Source organism: Cupressus sempervirens, chromosome 10, assembly GCF_028749045.1.
Source record: "Cupressus sempervirens isolate cs-2001-9-10 chromosome 10, ASM2874904v1, whole genome shotgun sequence".
NCBI classification, from domain to species: domain Eukaryota; kingdom Viridiplantae; phylum Streptophyta; class Pinopsida; order Cupressales; family Cupressaceae; genus Cupressus; species Cupressus sempervirens.
Window position 1 is genome coordinate 882,014,918 of NC_143127.1, and position 21,435 is coordinate 882,036,352.

General features: G+C 37.8%; 1 protein-coding gene across 3 annotated transcripts in view; it reads left to right on the forward strand.

The window, feature by feature from the left end:
• Positions 1–21,435, forward strand: part of LOC149536807 (glutathione hydrolase 1-like) — a 117,927-nt gene that overhangs the window by 16,549 nt on the left and 79,943 nt on the right. The window lies entirely within an intron of this gene.

Consider the following 21,435-nt stretch of genomic DNA (forward strand, 5'->3'; position numbering starts at 1 on the left):
CACCTCGACAGTGAGTGATTTGGTAAATTGAAAGGAGATTAGTGCTAAGGTGAGGAACGTAGAGAACATCTTTGAACTCTCCATTTTCCATCTCAATTTGTCCTTTTCCTTCAACTTCCACTTGTGTATCATTCCCTACAAAGATGTGAGGTACCTTCGATTGCTCCAATGAAGAAAAATGTCCTTTTGAAGAACCCATATGATTTGAGGTACTTGAGTCAAGAATCCATTCCCCTGAAGAACTTGAACTTGCCATACGTGCTTGCCCTTTTCCCTTTGAAATGGATGGATTTGAATCCTTGGAAGCATTTGGCACATTGTTTTGTTCTTCCTAAGTAAGTTTTCCAACTCATCTATTTTCTTAGTCTTGCAATGATGCTTATCATGATTTGGTTTCTTGCAATATGCACAAAATAGTTTATCCTTCTTGTTATTGTTTCCCTTCTTGTTGGAAGAAGAATTGCCTTGTTGCGAGGAGGAAGATTGTTGTGTCTTTGATTGTGATTTTGGCTGCCACTGCTTTTTCTTGCTATGGGTAAAAATTTTTCCACCTTTATTTTGGTTCTCATTACTAGCCACCAATGTCATAGACTTTGATGACTTGAGAATCCCCATATCTATCAACTTGGATTGTTCCAACATCAACATTTCTGCAAATGCATCAAATGAAGGCACTTCCCATGGTCAACTTGTGAGTGTTGTAACTCGAAACAAAAGATGCATATTCTGAAGGTAGCCTCTTCAAGATCTAATGAATCAATCTATCATCCTTCATAGGATTACCACAATCATTACGTAGTGCTTTTAATTCATTGGCTCTGTTGACACAGTCTTGAATTGTGTTAAAATTCTTAAGATCCAAAAGAAGTAGATCATCCTCAATTTGGAATCCCTTTTCCTCATCCACCTTACCATACAACCCTTCAAGTTTCTCCCAAGCACCCTTGACATCCTTAAAGCTGGAAATATGGAAGAAGAGATCTCTATGAACACAACTCCTAATAATTCCTAAAGCTTGGTTGTCTTTAACTTTCCAATCAACTTGTGCATCAACATCAGCAGGTTTTACAATTGTACCATCAACATATAGATATAGACCTTTTTCCATTAGTCTGCTCCATACAATATCTTTCCATGTATTATAATTGTGTGAAGTTAAAAGTGGAGTTTTAGGTGAACCCATGATGCAAAAATTAAAAGAAGCACAAGAGAGAACGAGAGACATAAGAACACAAGACACCCCCCCAAATTACTCAATCAAAGAACACCCCCTAAAGTGATGCTTTTGGCACTTTATATGTAGTGCGTGTACAATAGCCACTTGCCAATTTAGGGCCCAAGTGGACTTCTAATTTTTCTGTTTACAACCTCCTCTTGGAGTTCAAATCTAGTACTTAGCAATGTTGCTCAGATATACAACAATTTTGAAGTTTGATCAAAACAATACAATGCAAAAAGGACCTATTTCTGAATGTGGTATTTTTGTCCACACAAGCCTATAATTTAATTGTAGATCTATAAAGTAGACGAAAAATTATGCACTTTCAAAAAAAACGGAACTTGAATATTTGTCCATATGAGCCTGTACAAAGCAATTGAAGTTGCAAAATGCAGGATTGGATAGGTACAGTCGCCAAAAACTGAAACTTATGACAAATCCGTGCACCAAAACTAGAAAATAATAGCATCACTGAAAAATTTAGGAAATTCTAGCCCAAATAAAAAAAATTGCACCTGATTTGGAGTTCGGATGATTGAGATATGGCCTCCCAAAGTTGGACTGTCAAATCAAAACTGCATATGGTGAGGGGTTTGCAAAGGAAACTGCTAGGTTAAATTTGACGTCCAAAAGAATGTTGCAGCAGTGTAATTTGGCCTGTTGGTGACGGTCAAACGACAGTCAAATTTAAGATAGTGAAATGGTGACGTCAGCGAAAAAGGCCAACCAGGTTGACTGTGCAGTCCATACTATATGAACTGCTAACATGTGTGGTCGTACAATGCTTGCGTGGATGCTGATGTGCTGTAGGAAGTGCAGATGTGGCAGCTGACTGTTTACCTTACGTGGCAATTGAGTCACCATTGGCGGCGACATGGTAGAGGATGTACTGTCGATGTGGCAGCGGAGGTGGCCGCTGATTTGGTGGTCGATGTGTCATCGAGGGCGTTGATGTGTCGGGTTGACATGGCAACCGACAGGAACGGAGGTCGCTGGGGAGATAGTCGCCGGTAGAGTAGTGGTGGCTAGCGGTGGAGGTGGGTGTGAAGTGGCGACATCGGGAGGAGGTCGACTGATGGTGGTGAGTGTGGGATTTTAATCCCACATTCACTGTATGGTGAATGCCGATGGGAATAAAAACAAAGAGCCACAATATGTGAAGTGGCTTAGAAGTCGCTGGGAATTATGTTGAAGCCCGCCATGAGGTGAGGAATACTTGGTCGTGTTGTGGTTTGGTTCGCTGGGTTGTGAAGTTTGTAGGGTGTGTTGAAGCCTATCTCCTCGGTTGTGAGAAATATGTTGTGGAATACTCTGCGGGAGTCGGGATTTGACCACTTGGTTTGCCTGCAAAACATGCTCTCTGATAGGCTTGATGGCCAAAATTTTTCGAAAAAAATGTTGATCCAAAAAAAATTACTGAGAGATGCAAATAAAAAATACAGATCTGAAAATCAATTGCACAGATCTGAAGAGATCATACCAATTCTACAAATCGGGCCTTTGGGTTCCAGTTTGCAAAAAAAATTTACCTCAAATTTGACTATAGCCTAGGGTAGGCAAATTTATAGTCAAAATTCACCAAATCGATGCTTCGGATGCAATGGTGAGGCCTGCTTTGGTTCTGGACACTCCCAATAACTGCAGATACTCCAGATCTAAATTGTGATCCTTTTGAGAGGTGAAGCAAAAATGGTCTCCAATGGCTATGTGAAGAGAAGCTCCCTCAGCTCTGATACTATGTAAGAATTTGCCTTAGGGCAAAATAACACAAAGATCAAGAAGCTCAAACACTAGCACAATATGGACTAATAATGGATGATCATAACAACAATAATGAGAATATCATATGTCTCTTGAATACACACTAGAAGTGCTTGTATATAAAGGCATCTAGAATGACTAGGAGTTAGCAAAGTGATAAGCATGACAACTAAGCAAACGTCCACCAGAAGTGGATTATCCTCCATTGTGCATGAATATACGCGCAACAATGAGAGGATAAGCATAACAAGGTGTATGTTGTAGACACTATGTGTTTAAATAAGGTGCTAACTCCTATGTTGTAGACACTATGTGCTTAAATGAGTTGCTAACTCCTGTATTGTCAAGAAGACAACTCATATGAGTACGCATACTTCTAGGTGTTGACATGACAATTAATATAATAATGCATTAACCTAAGTGAACTTAAGTAAAGTGTAATAATAATTAATTATTTACACTAACAATTTCATTGATTTGCATGAATCTTCTGTCCATCTTTATGTAGTAGCTTTCCCACTCATTCCTAGGAAATATAATACACTTGCATAATTTAAATGCAGTTTAAAGTAGGCCTGCCAGATATATATGATATACTGTTTTTTGGGAAAATTAAAATAGATTACTTCATTTTGGTAGTTAAGATCTAGCTTTCTACTGGAGTTCCAATTCTTTGTGGTTATTTCATTGTTTTGTAAGAAGTCTGTGTCCATAATTCTCCTTAACTTTTTTAGTATAAATCAGGAATTACAAAAGATGTTGATCAGCCTTGAATAAAGTTCTTAGCCAGTGTACCAGAGTTATGTTATAGCAAGTTTCCAGGATTTCCATTTCTGGGATAGGTCTTTGGGGAGACCATTTGTTTTTAGAGGATGCAGGGTGACATCTATTAAAAAATAGGAAAATCTTTCAGAATAATAACATTGATAAAGTATTCATTATATACATTATAGAACCTACTACAAAAGTTTAGAATGGCTTTGAGATTTGAGATTTCACGAGTCAGAAGATAAATAAACAGAATTCCATTAATTATTTTTTCAATATGCATATTGATTTACCCATTTTAATAATTGATATCTATATATATCAAATTGAAAGTGCTTACCACATGGAAGAGTCAAATGTTTGTTTCTTCATATTCTAGTATATCTATTTGAACGTGCTTACTAATTGAAATGATCAAATGTTTTCTTGTTAATTTTAATATTATATAAATACCTCAAGATTTTGCAATGATCTCATAGTTAACTATTTTGTACAAATGATGACCAGTTTGATTGGATGTTATCTGTCTTTGACTCATTGCAATCATCTTATTTGGCTTCATTCAGCTACACTTGGCACAAATTTAATAAAAAATACACTACTAAAAAATGTTTTGTTTATCATACTGGTCTCAAATTTCAAGATTATATAAATGGCACTTCAATTTTTTTTTACCTACTATCAACAATGCATAGGTGTCAACTATACAATTTATATTTTAATAAGCTAGGTTGCATAGGTATGCATACCCGTGTACCCAAGTATTGGATACGTGTACCCCAAGTAGCGGGTACTCAGTGGAGAGCATCATAACTAAGGACCTTGATTAAGATTTTTGTCTTTTTGTTTGTGTATCAACTTGTTTTTTAAGCTTAATTCAATAAGTAATCAGCTTGAAATTTTGATACAATACTGATTAACAGTAAACTTTATCACTAGTTAGAAGTTTATCATTTGCAATATGTCATTGTCATATGATTTATGATCTTCTTGTTCATGTTTAAAGTCTGCCTTCTCTGTTATGCATCTAAACATTATCATTTATTATTATTACAAACATATAGCAAATTTGAAACTGAAAACCTTACATTACATTTGCAAATTTCATCACTCTTCTTCTTTTGAAAAACCATTGTTGTGACTCATAATCTCACATTTTCTCTAAAGATTAAATTATAATTAATTTTTTTTACATAGCTAGGTATGCCCATCCCCTATTTTAAAAAATAGCCATACCTGTACTGGTATCGATAACCTAAGTACCCAAGTACCCCTGTCCCCGTGCAACCCTGTTAGTAAGAGTACTGAAGTTCTCAAGCTATAGGGTGCACATCTAATGATTTGAAAGTCAACTAAATAAAAGTTTCCTTTACATTGCTGATTACTCTCTTTGCTTGAAACAACTGGTGTACTCATTGAAATCAAGATTTATTTGAAACTTTAATTGGTCTAGCCAATTAAAAATTTCTAGTTTTAAAAAAGCCTTAAACAGAATTTGTTAGTGGCTTGTTTTAGCGAAATATTGGGTATTTAACATGTCAATACCAAAGTTTCATTCGATTTGGGCAAAACTTTGAGTACTATAAGGAGATGCCATTGCCATCTATATCAAAAGCTATTGGCATGGGCCTGCAAGGGCATTGACATTTCTTCGTTAGACTATAGGGTTAAACCTTAGTTACTGGTTTGAGTTCGGTTCGAAATACGGGTTCAAAGAACTAGTTCGCTGGTACGACAAAATCTTGGAAAGGGTTTTGGGTTTGTTCGTACAAAAAACATTTAAAAGTTATAAAAAATTATATATATACATATTTATGAAGCTTAAAAGCATAGGGTATCATAAAATCATATGATGTAAACTAAGTTAATCATTTAAACAACAAAAACACCATAGGCATAAACTTTAAAGTTTAAACACATAAGTTGTAATCATAGCATCATGAATAAAGATCATACCATCATATATTTCAATTTTTCAAGTTCAACATCAGAGATTCAAAACATTAGAACTTAAAAGTAAATCATTATCCATGAATCATAATAGCAAGTTCAAGTGTCATTTTTTCAACTTCAAGTCAAGTAATCATAATGTATAAAATTTTAATTTTTATCTTCTTCATCTTCTTCTTGTTCTTCTCGTAGTCCTTCCGCATTAGTTGACTCAACAATAGAGCTAAGGCCAATGGGATTAGCACTAACAACAATATTATGGGCATTAAAATCTTCAAAGTCTTCAATTGTAAGCCGAGAAGCAGAAATATCCAAGTCCACCAACTCTGCATCTACATCCCACCTCTTTGTCTCCCCTTCTTTGTATTCTTTAGTCTTGTGTGAGAGCAGACGCAAGTTGTAATGCACATACACCATGTTCTATTGTGCTTCATTGAATGGATGAAAGAATATGTGCTCCAATTTCTCTCTGAAGCAGATGAACTAGCAATCTATGAAGACATGACATGTAAACAATTAAACTAAAATTAAAATTATCTCACTTGAATGTTAGAATTTCTAACAATTTTTTTAGATAAGGGAAACTAATAACAATAAAAATTAAACTTACTAGTGATATTACTTTGATTGCAAGGGGCTACCACCTTTGAAATCTTTGGCCATGGAGGTACTACCAACTATGAGCATCCTTCCTAAACCAATGACGAAGAGCATCATTACTTAAATTTTTTGCTTCCACAAACTAAATGAACTCATCCGTAATCAAATCTCGCATTTCATCATCAGGAAAGAGTCTTTCAAATGCTGCCTTGTATCCATTAGACACTTCTATGTCTCTATAGGGTGGTAGCCTTCTCGACAGATCAGTATATTGGGTGCTATAGTATTTGGGCATCAATGCATAGGCAAGCAATTGTAGAGGAGTGGTCATTTTGTTCCATCTTTCTATAACAATTGCGGGCAATTGTTTGAGGGTCTTTTGAGGATCTTGTTCCTTTTCATTTACAATTTGCATGATCTTCTCAAGCATTGAGTCTATGCCATCATAGATCTTTGCAAGGCAAGGCCTATCCATGTCTGTGTACCTAAGCATGATCATAATGGGTGTGGTGAGATTAATGAGATATTCCACATGTTCTCACCAATTTTCATCCAATATCCTCTTCCTTATTGTGGTTTCCCTCTTAGTATTGCTTTGCTGCCATATAGCCCAATTGTTGCTAGTTACCATATCGGTAAGTGCCTCTTTCACTTGCATAAGTCATCTCAAGACGATTACATTTGATGCAAAATGTGTCTTAGCAACCTTTAACATAAAATAGAGCAAAAACAATACAAATTGTTAGATACATACTTGATAAAAGAATATACATCATTACATAATAAAAAAACCAGAAATTGTAAGATACTATGTCTTTAAAAATTAACTAACTTGAGTTAAAGTTTACTTACCTTCAACAACTCCAAACATTCTGAATATCCCTTGAGTCATGTTGTCATGTCCCCAATTTCTGCCCTTCTTTAGTGACAACATTTCTAGCAGGGTTGGTCTATTATCTGGTTCCCATAGGCCAGCAGAGCGTAGAGGGAACCAACCCAGGGACTTTGAGAGTCATGCATGAGCTTCCCAAGTAGTTTGGAGTAGTAGACAACAGTTTCCTACAATTTAGGAGGGATTCCTAATTTGTAGGGATTGACTAGGAGTGGTCTAGGAGGCATTTGGAGACCTCGACGAATGTTTTGGAGACTTAGAGTGCATCTCCTATTTTTTAGGAGGAACTCCTAGTTCAATGACAGTTCTCTCAAAGGTGCACACAGCAGGGGAGTCATTGGGACTCCATTTTGGTTGATTTGGGCTGTCTCCTACTTTTTAGGAGCATCCCTAGATTTTAGGGATGGACTACCAGTTGACACATCTTGTTCGGCATTAGTCACAGACAGGTGACAAGGTTAGATTCATGTTTGATTGGTCATTTTGGGCCTTTTGGGACCATTTGGGAAATATTTTAATATATTTAAATATTTCCTAAGTTGGTGATTAAATAAATTAAAATAAGGTTAATAATATAACCATTTTGGAGTAATAAGGGGATTTTGGCTTCAGTTGATCAGGTACAGCTCTGTGTTATAGCTCGTTGGAAAGGTCTCGAATTATTATACATGATTTTTACTATCTGTAGACTTTTTGGTGCCTTCAGCTATGGAATTTTAATAAAGTAATGTTTTTCCTATAGCATGGATGACTTTAATTGGGAAAATGTTATTTTGTTATATTTTATTCATAGTTACACCGCCCTAGGAGACGGGGGGACGGGGGGACGGGGGGACAAGTTTCCGAGATGGGGGGACGGGGGATGGCGAGGGGACGGCGGGGGGACGGCGGCGGGGGACGGGGGGGTGGCGAAGGGAGCAGGGGTGTATGTACTATACATATGATACTTAAAATGCTAGTTATGAAAAGATGTACTACAATTATACAATATAAGATACATAGATGTAAAAAACATTGAACATTGCACTGAAGTTTTCAACTAGAACGTCATGATTCATGATCAAATAAGTTATAACAAACAAACAATGAACATTGAACATTGAACATTAGAAAATATTCGAAATAATAAATAGTAGTCTATATATCAGTCTTCAGATCAATAGTATGAGTATCTAGATTCCACTATCTAATAGTAATCAATGATCATATGAGTCATGACTCATGACATAAAGATGATTACAATTAAGTATCATGTACCATGAACCATGATATCAAAATAAGTATATAATGCAAACAAAAACTACAAGTCTCCAAGAGTCCATCCAAATCAAAATGCCAAATCAATGATCAATGATCAATGATCATCCCCTGGAGGTTGAAACTCATCACCACTGGAACTATCAGTCTCTCCAAGATCAAGAGCTGAAAAGGGAACACCAACTAGCCCTGTGGTTGGATCTAAAGCATCCTCCTCATCAATCTGCGATGGCTCCTCAGGCTCTACATCCCATCGTGATGCTGGGCTTTCCTTGTACACACTTGTGGTGCGGTCATTGATACGCAACACACTGTGTACAGCCACTAGCTTCTCTGCTCTTTGAGAGGTAAGTCTATTCCTCTTAAGAGAGTGGATGAAGCTATATGTAGACCAATTCCTCTCAGAAGCTGAGGAACTAGAAACCTGAGATGAAAAATAATTGGCTAATGTAAGACTCGGGAATTAGATGTTGAACAATGATCATTGAACAATAAACAATGAAAAGTTAAAAGTTGAGGAACTAAGTACCTGGGACAGCAAACGAATAGCTAGTGTGGTGGTTGTAGATTTCGGTCCATAAGCTGACCACCACAAAATGGGATCCTCTTGTACCATAGTCTTGATATCCGCCTTTGCCGCTTATTTGTAACCCCTAAGAGTAGCAAATTTGGTCCACTCAATGCGAACCTTAGCTGCTGTCTCAGGGTCATACATCCTGTCTATGCACTTGAAGAACCCTTCCTTCACCTGAAAAAATTTAAAAAGTACAAATTATTAGCAAATAGAAGAATCAAGATACTAGTAATGTGAATGATTTTAATTCATAAAATGATAAGAATCTAAGTCTTAAAGTGTTATATAATAATAATAATATAAATCACCTCATCATCTTGAAGTGGTGTAACTCTACCAGGCCTAGTCATGTACCACCTCGGATTCAATGCATATGCAGCCATGTGTAAGGGTGTGTTAAGTTTGTCCCATCTACGCTGAATAATAGGCCGAATGTGATCATTGTAGAAGGCTAATGTGGGGTCCTTCTCTCGCACAACTACCCTCATCTGCCCAAGCATAGAATCAATGCACTCATACACCTCTCCAAGTGTGGGTGCATCCCCATCTCCATACCTGATCACCTCAAAGACTGGCCTAATAATAGAAACAATGTATTTTGCATCGCTCCAAAATACATCACTCTTAACTATATCCTTCACCCTTATCCCCTGCTCTGACCTGGAACCATCCCACCTATTCCATTCATTTGTCATAACCATTAGTTGCAGTGGCTCCTGCAAATCAAGCATTCTCTCCAAGAGAATGAAATAGGATGCATATCGTGTCTCAACTGGCTTCAAGAACTCCTTGTTGGCGAAGCTCCTAAATAGTGCATGTGAGGTGTGGTGGTTGCAGATATACATCTGCACATCTCTAGCATCACTCACCACTCCCTTTATCCAACTAATCTTCCCCATGTCCTTTAGAGCATTGTTCATAGCATGCACACAACAAGGAGTCCACCAAATATGCCGATATGTGGCCTCAATAAGCCTCCCTGCAGCTCTGCACACATGAGCTGCATCTGTCACTACTTGGACCACATTTTGTGGCCCAATCTCCTTAATGGCTTCCCGAAGAATCTGAAACTGAAAATCAGCATCTTTTTGATGCCCCGAACAATCAACCGCCCTAAGAAAGAATGGGCCCTCTGTACATGTGACTATGACATTGATGAGTGGACGGTGTCTAATGTCCGTCCACCCATCCATGACAACGCTACACCCCGATTCCTCCCAAACAGCCCTCATGGTCTCCATGGACTCACCAATCTTGGCATACTCATCATCCAAGATTTTAGTCCTCAATTTGTCCTCACCTGGTGGCACATATGATGGTAATCCCGCCTTCGCTACTTTCTGAAATGCCTCCTTAAAATAAGGAGACCGAGCAATGTGAAGTGGAACGCCATTGGCAAATAACATTCTCCCAATGTATGCATCTAACTTCTCTCTCGTCTGGGCTGCAAACAATTCTGCTATAGGGTTGTTGTCACTAGACTGTGCCCTGCGTTTCCCCTTGCTCGTCTCAGCTGCTGCTACACCTATAGAGCTATAAGTAGAGGAAGGTACGGAGGCTGCCCCTGGCAATGAAGTAGATGAAGCTCTATGCTGTGGTCTAGAAGAAGACGTGTGTCGGTGTTGTTGCCCCTGTATTTGTTGCTCATGCACCTCTTGTATAGTCTGAATCTGTTGCCTACCAGCCAAAGTAGTAGGCACTGGAAGGCCCAAGTCCTCTGGAACTCCTCAAAGCTTGTTGAATTCAATTCTAATCTTCAAGTTTGTGGATTCACCCAAAAACTTACATGGTTGGACACCTTTACCTGTCCAAAAGAGGAAATGTGCATTCACTCTAGTGATGCTACCATACCAATCTTCACCACAAATATTGCATCTCCACTTTCTTGTGCCACCTGTTCCTTGTCCGCTTGTTATTCTAGTGGCAAATTGTTTTAAAGGAGATTTTGGATCAAACTTACCCCTAGCCCACTGTGCCAAAGCTGGGGAGGGGCAATCAGTAGATGGAGTACCAGATAGTATAAAACCAGTACCCATGGAAGTGGAACTAGTTTGGGCCCCTTGCTGATTTGGCCCAACCGAAATCGCAATGTCACTCTCATGGTCACCCCTCTCAACAGTGTTATCATCATCCTCAACCCCAACCTCAGGCTCAGGCTCATATTCTGATTCACTGCCACTATTTGAATGAAATTCCATCTCATCATCACTATGAGTATTCATTGTGACACTGCATTTCACAAAATGAAAAAACAAAAATTAATAAAGCTAAATTATTGAAATTTATAATTTATAAATGATAATCATAACCGACGACTTCCACTCTCTTAGAACTATATTGGAAAAAATTTATTAAAAAAAAATTAAAAAAAAAAAAAAAAAAAAATTTAAAATGAAAATTGACTTCCAATGGTTCCGTAGGATTTGGGCTTTTATGAGCCGATTTCAGTATGTAAGAATTAACAAAAAAAGTTAAAAAATCGGCTTTTTTACATACTGAAATCGGCTCAGAAAAGCCCAAATCCTACGGAACCATTGGAAGTCAATTTTCATTTTATACTTTTTTTTTTTTTTCGTTTTCTGGTCTTGTAATATAGTTCGAACAGAGTGGAAGTCATCAGTTTAAACAATCGGAAATAGATATTTCAAAGAGTTCAATGACAACAGAGGTCGTCTAAACAAACAAAAACATTCATAAACATGCATTTCAAAATCATACAAATTCGTTAGAAAGTTAGAAACCCTACCTTTTGCTTTAAAAACTTCAACAAGATTCGGTGAACTGGAACCTAGAACCACCCTCCTCTTCTTCTTCTTGCTCCTAAGCTCTCCTTTTTCACTTGCAAACACTCTCTTCACTCTTGCACAAACCCTTATCTCAGCTCTTCACTCTTCTTCTTCTTGCTGTTGCAAATAATGAGAAATGCAAATGTGAATCAAAATGAAGAATAGAAGGGTTTTAAACAAAGGAGGAGGAATGGATGGGCCCCACAATCCAATACAATAAATAAAAAACATTAAAACATTTTAAAAATGCGTTGTTTTTTTATGTGTCTTTTTTGCTTGCCGCGGGAGACGTCCAGGCGTCCCTCCGCACCTGTCTCGGAGACGTCTCCCCGTCTCGGGCGGCGGTGGCGCTTTGAGTGGCGTCGCCCGAAATGCCGAGACGCCGTCCCCCCGTCCCGGGGACGTCCCCGTCTCCGAGACGGCCCAGATTTTGGGGGGGGACGCGTCCCCGTGTTACACTGATTTTATTTAAAGGGCAAAGTGTAATTTCCCTTTAGGGTTCCATTTATAGTTGGAAGGGGATATAAGAAGATGAAGACCTAATTTCTTATTATCTTTTGCATATTGAAAAACTTTTTTTTGTGAATTGGCTCTGAGAGAGCAATTCTTCATCTGGGACGCAAACCCCAGGTTCTGGATTGGCTGGGACGTAGCCCTCAACAGTTATTGGCATTGGATTCTTCAGACAGTGTGCGTTGCTATCAGGGATAGAGTATGCCATTCTTTATTGTGGATTCAGGTTGCAGATTTATGGTTTCAGCGTTGTAGATTGATTCTTTCAGCTGGGATGTGATTCCTTCCAGTCTTAGGGCCGCCATTTGCAGCAATTTGGCATCATTGTTGGATGTAAGCTCCTTGGAATTGCATTGGATTTATTATTTGGCTTTATAAATCAGAAATTTGCTTGGTACGATTTATAGCAATTCTGATTTGGCTCTATGCTCTTATTTATTTTCAGTCTCCTCTCATGCTTATTGTTCATTATTCATTACTATTGTGAAAACCTGTCTATTCTCAAAGACCATCAAAGAAATGACAGGAAAATATAGTTTATTAATTTAAAAACTACAGCAAATCAGCAAGGGCATTCATCAGGGATCTTTCAATGGTATCAGAGCCTACATCCTGCCACCCTGTAGGGTTTGTGTGAAATTGTTACAACAGTTTTTGGCATCTGGGTATTGGATAAAAAGTTTTGATAATTCATTTTAGCATCTGGGTACTAGTTAAAAAGTTTTGATAGTTCATTATGGCAAAATTGTTAAGAGATATAACCCTGTGGAAAGAATGGGAACAGTCACAACAAAAATTCAAGCTTCAATTGCAGCAGTTCAATGATTCTATGTCAAGGAAATTTGGACATGTTAGTGGATCATCATCTTCTTCTAGAAAGGATTCATTGCCACTAGACAAGAATACGGAAGTAATTAGCATACTTGAGGAGTATAATACTCTTCCTCAATATGTTAGGGAGAACTTTCATTTCAAAGATTACATTGACATGCATCCAAAAATTTGTCATAAGGTTAAGCTTGCAAAAAAGGAATACCATGCCATAGTTGATGATATGTTTTCATGTGAGAAAGAAGATTTATGTCAACCTATTCATGTTCATGATAAAAACACCATAATGGATCAGTCACTTGTAGGGTATGCAGAAGAAAGGCATGAAGATGTGTTATCATTTGAGTTGCAGCCTGTGAAAAACAAAAATCAGTCATCATGTGGGATTCCTAAAGAAGAAATAACTCTAGATCAGGAGGAGACACATAGCACACCATTGATTCATCAAGTTGATCACAAAATGGAAGAGATTACAATCATGGATCGGTCCATTAGGGATGCTGAAAGCATGTCTCCAAGGTCTGATACCTATTCTAATTTTTGCAACAGTAGCTCTAGTCATGTGGTATCATCCATTTCACATGAAGGTAATGAGGTTGTTGAGTCTTCCTATGATGGTACTCAGGTTAAGTGTGTTGCACATGAGATTTATATTGTGGATTCAAACCACAAAGGTTTTGATTGTGTTTACCCCACCTTGGAAGATGTGAAAAAGGCTCAAGAGACATGCAATGGATGGCCACATAGAGCTAAGAAGGCCAAGATGCTTGTTGCCGAAGCAAGACAACACTTACAAGAGGTCAAGGAAAGATGCAATCGGCTTGATAATGCAAAAAGACAAAGAGAGTCATACATTAGATCCTTATTTCTTCCAAGGGAAGAAAGTGAGGATGTTGAGCATACAAGGGAAGAGCTTCTTGAGGTAAGGCCACAAGAAGTGCATGTTGAGATGTGTGAAGAGGAAAAGAGTTATGATTTAGAAAATTCAGTTTGGTCTAGTTTGCATCATGAAGTTTATGACGTTCCTCTTTTAAAGAGCCCCTTAAAGGCTCCAAACAATGATGATATTAGTTTCACACTTGATGGACCAGCCACAAGTGTTATTTTCATTTGTGTGGAATGGAACATTATTGATTCTGATTTGGTTAGTCATGCATCATCTACAATGGAAGGACAATTGTTAAGATCATATGAAGCATCTTGTCTTAAAGAGATGATTAGGGAGACTAAGAGGCTGCTTACTAAGAAGATATTGCATTTTGATAATGTTTGGTTTGTTTGGCATACTACACCTTGGAGTTTGTTAGTAATGGAAAACATATCAGTTATGGAGATAGAGGTATGGATCAGATTTTGGGCAGCTAAGGCAGTTAATGGGACATGTTATATTCGTTTGAACACACCCCATGGACCAGCACCTTTAGAGGAGTCACCTACCTTGGAAGGAGAGGCAAGAGAAAATCGCAAAAACATTGTGAAAAACTATGAACATACTTTTGATTTTCTGACTTTGAACAGCAATTCTCTTTCATCTCATGAGTCAAACTTTGAACCTTGGGTTGGTTACATTCAAGTTGGGGTGTTCAAGTGTGAAGTTGATCCTTCCCTACTAAGAGTTGATGATATATTAAGTTGCATACCTAGTGGACCAGCCACAAAGAGCCTCTCTTTGTTGAGAATTAGAAACATCTCTCATTCATCAATGGGTTTATCACCTCTTCCATATGATAGGGCAGCGATGTACCTTTTGATTGAAGATTCAGACTTTTTAAATATTACATTGGGCTTTCAAGATCAGAATATAAGGGACTTCGTTGGTTACATGGTTAAACAAAACATTTACTTAACAACCCTTAATGAAGGCACACTAATTTGTGGAAATATAGGTAAAGTTGCAGTAGCTGTTTGGAGGACTTGGAAAAGTATTCAACAAACTTTCCTTGCCGATGATTGGCTCATTTGTGAATTCCTAACAGCATTGGTTGTTGGTAGTAATTGTGGCTTCATTTGGAGTGAAGTTCTTAGCTGGTTAGATGAGGTACAGTTTCACAACAGCAACATAATGAGTATCAACATGCCGGAGGGATGTGTCAGTGCAAAGATTTGGGATCTTGGCATCAACGTGTGTTGGGCATTTCTTCAGTGGATTCATGTTGAGTTGCTTCACTTTTGGTATACAGATGTTTACATCAGAGTAGCGCAGTGGTTGGGTGGAGCAACATTTCTCATATCGATATGGGATTTAGGAATTGATAATCCTACAATGTTGGGTACAAATGACACATGCTTTGGTTTTTCTCATGATGGCATACATACTTCATCTTCGAGTTTGTCATCTACATCCATTGATATGGCAGTGGTATCCTTGTTAATTGGTGATTCCATAGTCTTCGATTCCTTATGGACTAGTGGCTGTCCAAGCTGGAATCATTTACTACTTGACTTGGCATTGACTACATCCATGATTCAGTATGAGGGCATTGAGGAGTGTTTCTTTGGGACATTTATTGTTTGGCATTGGTATGATGACGTCTATGATATCATTCGAGTTGCTGGTCAGAATTATAGCGGCATTGTTAGGTGGTCATGTGGGTTGGAATACTGGTTTATGGGAGTTCACTTTCACACCTTGCTGGTCTACTTCATTGTATGTATGTTTCATGGAGTGCAGTTGAGATACTTCTTCATCTCATTCAGTACATTTGGTATTATGGTTTGGGATCCGGGCCCTGGTCTCATTGATACATTGGTGCTTCAGGGTCCTAATGAATTGCTTCACAACTTGTGGTTCACTAATATTTATATCAGAGTGACGAAGCGTCAGCATGGTGGTTCCCTTTTGAGGCGGATTTGGAATCCTGGAATCACTTGGATTTGCAGTTCAATAGTTGAGGATGTGGAAGCCAATGTAGGCTTACTAGAGTTCTTGCCTTTAGTGTTCTGGTTTGGTTCTTTCGGAGAGCAGTTCATTGAGGAGTTGACAAAGTTGGTACAGTATTTGATTGCTCTTCCTTCAAGGGGTTTACAGGAGGTTGCTTGTTTGGGTGCAGTGCAAGACAATGTTTCTAGAAGATGGAACTACAAACCTTCCAGGATAGCTTGGGACCCTGGGATCATTCTTGGTTATGGTATGGACTTGCCTGATGTTTGTGGAGTTGGATTGACATTGTTTGAGGACAAGCAATCTTTGGGAAGGGAGGGCTGTCATGTCCCCAATTTCTGCCCTTCCTTAGTGACAACATTTCTAGCAGGGTTGGTCTATTATCTGGTTCCCATAGGCCAGCAGAGCATAGAGGGAACCAACTCAGGGACTTTGAGAGTCATGCATGAGCTTCCCAAGTAGTTTGGAGCAGTAGACAACAATTTCCTACAATTTAGGAGGGATTCCTAATTTGTAGGGATTGACTAAGAGTGGTCTAAGAGGCATTTGGAGACCTCGACGAACGTTTTGGAGACTTAGAGTGCATCTCCTATTTTTTAGGAGGCATTCCTATTTTTTAGTAGGAACTCCTAGTTCAATGACAGTTCTCTCAGAGGTGCACACAGCAGGGGAGTCATTGGGACCTCCCAGTTCAGTGACAGTTCTCTCAGAGGTGCACACAGCAGGAGAGTAAATGAGACTCCATTTTGGTTGATTTGGGCTGTCTCCTACTTTTTAGGACCATCCCTAGATTTTAGGGATGGACTACCAGTTGACACATCTTGTCCGGCATTAGTCACAGACAGGTGACAAGGTCAGATTCATGTTTGATTGGTCATTTTGGGCCTTTTGGGACCATTTGGGAAATATTTTAATATATTTAAATATTTTCTAAGTTGGTGATTAAATAAATTAAAATAAGGTTAATAATATAACCATTTTGGAGTAATAAGGGGATTTTGGCTTCAGTTGATCAGGTACAACTATGTGTTATAGCTCGTTGGAAAGGTCTCGAATTATTATACATGATTTTTACTATCTGTAGACATTTTGGTGCCTTCAGCTATGGAATTTTAATAAAGTAATGTTTTTCCTATAGCATGGACGACTTTAATTGGAAAAATGTTATTTTATTATATTTTATTTAAAGGGCAAAGTGTAATTTCCCTTTAGGGTTCCATTTACAGTTGGAAGGGGATATAAGGAGATGGAGACCTAATTTCTTATTATCTTTTGCATATTGAAAAATTTATTTTTGTGAATTGGCTCTAAGAGAGCAATTCTTCATCTGGGACGCAAACCCCAGGTTCTGGATTGGCTGGGACGTAGCCCTCAGCAGTTATTGGCATTGGATTCTTCAGACAGTGTGCGTTGCTATCAGGGATAGAGTACGCCATTCTTTATTGTGGATTCAAGTTGCAGATTTATGGTTTCAGCGTTGCAGATTGATTCTATCAGCTGGGATGTGATTCCTTCTAGTCTTAGGGCCGCCATTTGCAGCAATTTGGCATCATTGTTGGATATAAGCTCCTTGGAATTGCATTGGATTTATTATTTGGCTTTATAAATCAGAAATCTGCCTGGTACGATTTATAGCAATTATGATTTGGCTCTATGCTCTTATTTATTTTCAGTCTCCTCTCATGTTTATTGTTCATTATTCATTACTATTGTGAAAACTATCAAAAAACACAAAACAAAAACAAAACCTTCTGCAACTTCTGTCTATTCTCAAAGACCATCAAAGAAATGACAGGAAAATATAGTTTATTAATTTAAAAACTACAGCAAATCAGCAAGGGCATCCATCAGGGATCTTTCACATGTGGTGGTTTGTGATGAACATTTGGATGTCCTCAACTTTTGCATATATCTCCTTGATCCACTGAATACTCTTCCCAATCTTTTGTAGCATAAGAATTTGAATGAATGAACTGCACAAGGTGTCCAAAAAATATGGTGGTATCTCTCTTCAACCAACAAACCAGCATCTCTACAATTCTTTGCGTTGTCCGTTATAACTTGGACAACGTTTCTTGCACCCACTCGTTCAATGGCCTCAATTGGGACATTAGCAATGAACGGCCCATCTTTTACATGCCCCTCACAATCCACTATTCAAAAACATTGCCCCTTTAGGGGACACCACCAAAACATTGATCAATGGACGATTTCTAGCATCTTGGCCTCTATTGCTCATCAATCCCTGTCTCAATCCATGAATCCTTGATGGGCTTCAATTGCTCATCAATCAACTTGACCTCGTCATCCAACAAGGTGGTCCGTACTCTTTCAAAATTGGGAATTGAATACCCTGCAGGTACTTTATTAGCACTTCTCAACATTTGCTTGAAATATGGAGAGCGAACAAGATTAAAAGACAGCCCATTTCCATACAAGCATCTTGTCGCATCAATGTCGGCAATTTCCCTACTCTGATTTTGAAATGCAGTTTTAAGTGGTCCCTTTCTTTTGTGTCGAATGGGTGCTTCATTTTGAGAATTAGGGGCAGTTGAGGTAGTATAGAAGGGGTGATTTTCTATCACAACATCTGGGGTGGATTTCATTCCTTTTGTTCTTTTCTTATTCTTATTACCATTAATGACATTTTGTCTAAGTTCCTCTCTCTCTTTAGCTCACTCATGCTCTTCAATATATTTTAATACTACTAAGTTTGGCACAGGTGCATTTTTTTTCCTAGACACTTCTTCACTCCTTTGCTAGGGTATCCACACAAATGACCCATCACATGATAATATGAACTATTTCTTTCTACATCACAACCCCGACATTTCCAACTGAAGCTACCACCTTTTAGAAGAGGTTCTAGAATATCCACATACTTCTACAAAAAAGAATCAGATGGGGGTTCTTTTCTTTGTGGGATATTGGCATTTCCTACTGAGGAAGATGTAGATCCCTTTGAAGCTCCTTTTCTTATGATAAGAAATTGTGTACATATTGACATATTGATATTGTTATTGAGAATAAAACTCTAGCCTTTAATATTTATGAAACATTGGAACAAAAGCAAAATAGAACAAGAACTTACCTCTTCCTAACATTGTAAGCTTGCAAAGATGTAGCAATGAGACACAAACACTTCAATATAGCTAACAATCCAATCTTCCAACTCCAACTTAGACAAACTTCTTTTGCTCAATCACCTATTTTCTCACAAAATCACCTATTTGCACACCACAAATGATATTAGAAGCCAAATAACCTACTTAGATTCACTTTTCAGGGCAACCGGACCTCAAATATAAAATTTGTTATAAAAAGTGACTTGAAAGTCACTCATCAGCCGAAATTCGTCCCAGATTTGTCACGGGTTCGATTTGGGAAACCCAAATTCGCTCGAGTTCAAATTTTGGGTTGTATGTTTGAAGCAGCCCAAGGAAATTCGAACCTTGATCGAACTTGACTTGAATTTCGAACTAGTTCGAACCCATGTAGGGTTCTTGAGCCAAAATGGTGAACCCGGGTAACTAAAGGTTAAACCAAAACCAATGCCATGTCCTTTAGTTTTTTAATCTTATGTTTTTGCAAAAAAAATCCTTCCTGGGTCAACCTAGAGATCCTCTTAGAAAAAGTTATCTTGTGGATGTTTTCCTAATATTTATGCAAATCGAGAATGATGAGGGGACAGTTCCAACTTTTCCTTGATTCTTGTAGGGTACAGGGTCTAGAAATGCGGGGAATATGCCCCTACGATATAATATTTTGTTTTCTAGACATCATAGTTCTAAAGCCTATTTTTCTTTGCAATTTTACTTCTAGCTTATATAGACGCTCGTCTATTTTATTTTAGTAGCAATAGAAGGCGCAATAATTTTAAACATGGAAGAACCCAACCATTGGGAGAACTAAGATAAATAACGAAACAATAGAATTTTAGATTGATATCTTGTTGAATAAAAAAGGTTGTCCTTGAGACATCCTCTCTATAAACTAAGTTCTTGTTCATTGATGCAAGGACTTCCGGGGATCATAACTTTTGACTTGGATGTGGGCTTTTCACAAAATTTTACAATGGTTTAGTCAAATTGAGTGAAGTGGTTTGCCAACTCAACTCTAGCTTGTTGGTGACCATTTCAATTTATTCTCGAGAGCTAGAAAATCCTTTTAGACCCCTAAAATCAGGTTTCCATGTTTTTTCTATATTTAAAAAAAAAATTGTTTCTTGTCATAACTTCAAATTGATATTTTCAAATTCAAAGGTTAGTTGGTAGGCTTACTTGTCGTAGTTTAAGGAAATTTAAGTTAAAATTTCAGATTTCTAGGAGTTTATTTTAAAGGTTTACCAAAATTGGCAAATTTCAAAAATTGTAAAAATTCTGCCAGAAAAGGTAATTTTCTGTTTTTTTAATTTTGAGAGCTTTTAGTTATTTAAGGAGCTGCTGAGCATTGTAGAAGGAGGCTGATGAATGGAAAATTGAGTTTTGAAAATCTGTGTATTTCATTTGGTTCTATTCTCAATAATGTATTAGTGTGAAGATATACTTGTGTGTTGTATCATTTGGAATCAGAGTAGGAAGATGTTTGGGAGAAGATGAGGTGTTACCCAAATGCAAAGAATTATGCAAAATCTACAAGCGCAAGATGAAGTGCTTACAAAACGATTAGACAATCAAGGAATACAAGGAGGGAATTGATTTGATGAAGGGGCAAGCCACAGAGGCATTGATCAAAATGTAGAAGAGCAATTAGAAGAAATGAGCTTTGAAGAGAGAATGCTTACGGCCTTAGAAGGGAAAAATGAAGGTATGAAGATTGATATTTCAGAGTATGCTGGTAACCTTAAGCAAGAAGAATTGATAGACTGACTGAATGAGATGGGATAGAGGAAAAGAAGATGAAGTTTGCATGCACAAAATTAAAAGGACTTGCAATGATATGGTGAAATCATCTCCAAAAGGAATGGACAAGAAAAGAACAGGAAAATATCAAGGCATGGTGCAAGACCAAGAAAAAGCTAAAGGAAAACTTCTTACCTATAGATCATTCACAAGCCCTCTTTTACAAGTTCCAAACTTTGAAGCATAACTTGTCTTCTATGCAAGATTACATAAATGATTTCTACAAGTTATTGTTGCATATAGAGCATCAAGAAAATGATGAACAAATGGTTGCTAGATATATGAATGATGGAGTTGGAATAAAGTAACTATTATGTTTAGTCATATAAACGTGAATCGGAATCGGATCGGAATCGGCAAGGCCGAATCGAATCGTGAATCGGCAATGAATCGGCAATGAATCGGCAAATTTGAAAAAACCCTTTAAATTTAAAGATTTTAACAATTTAAAACTTATTTCATGCACCCTTTATTGAATATAACTTAAGCACACTATAACATC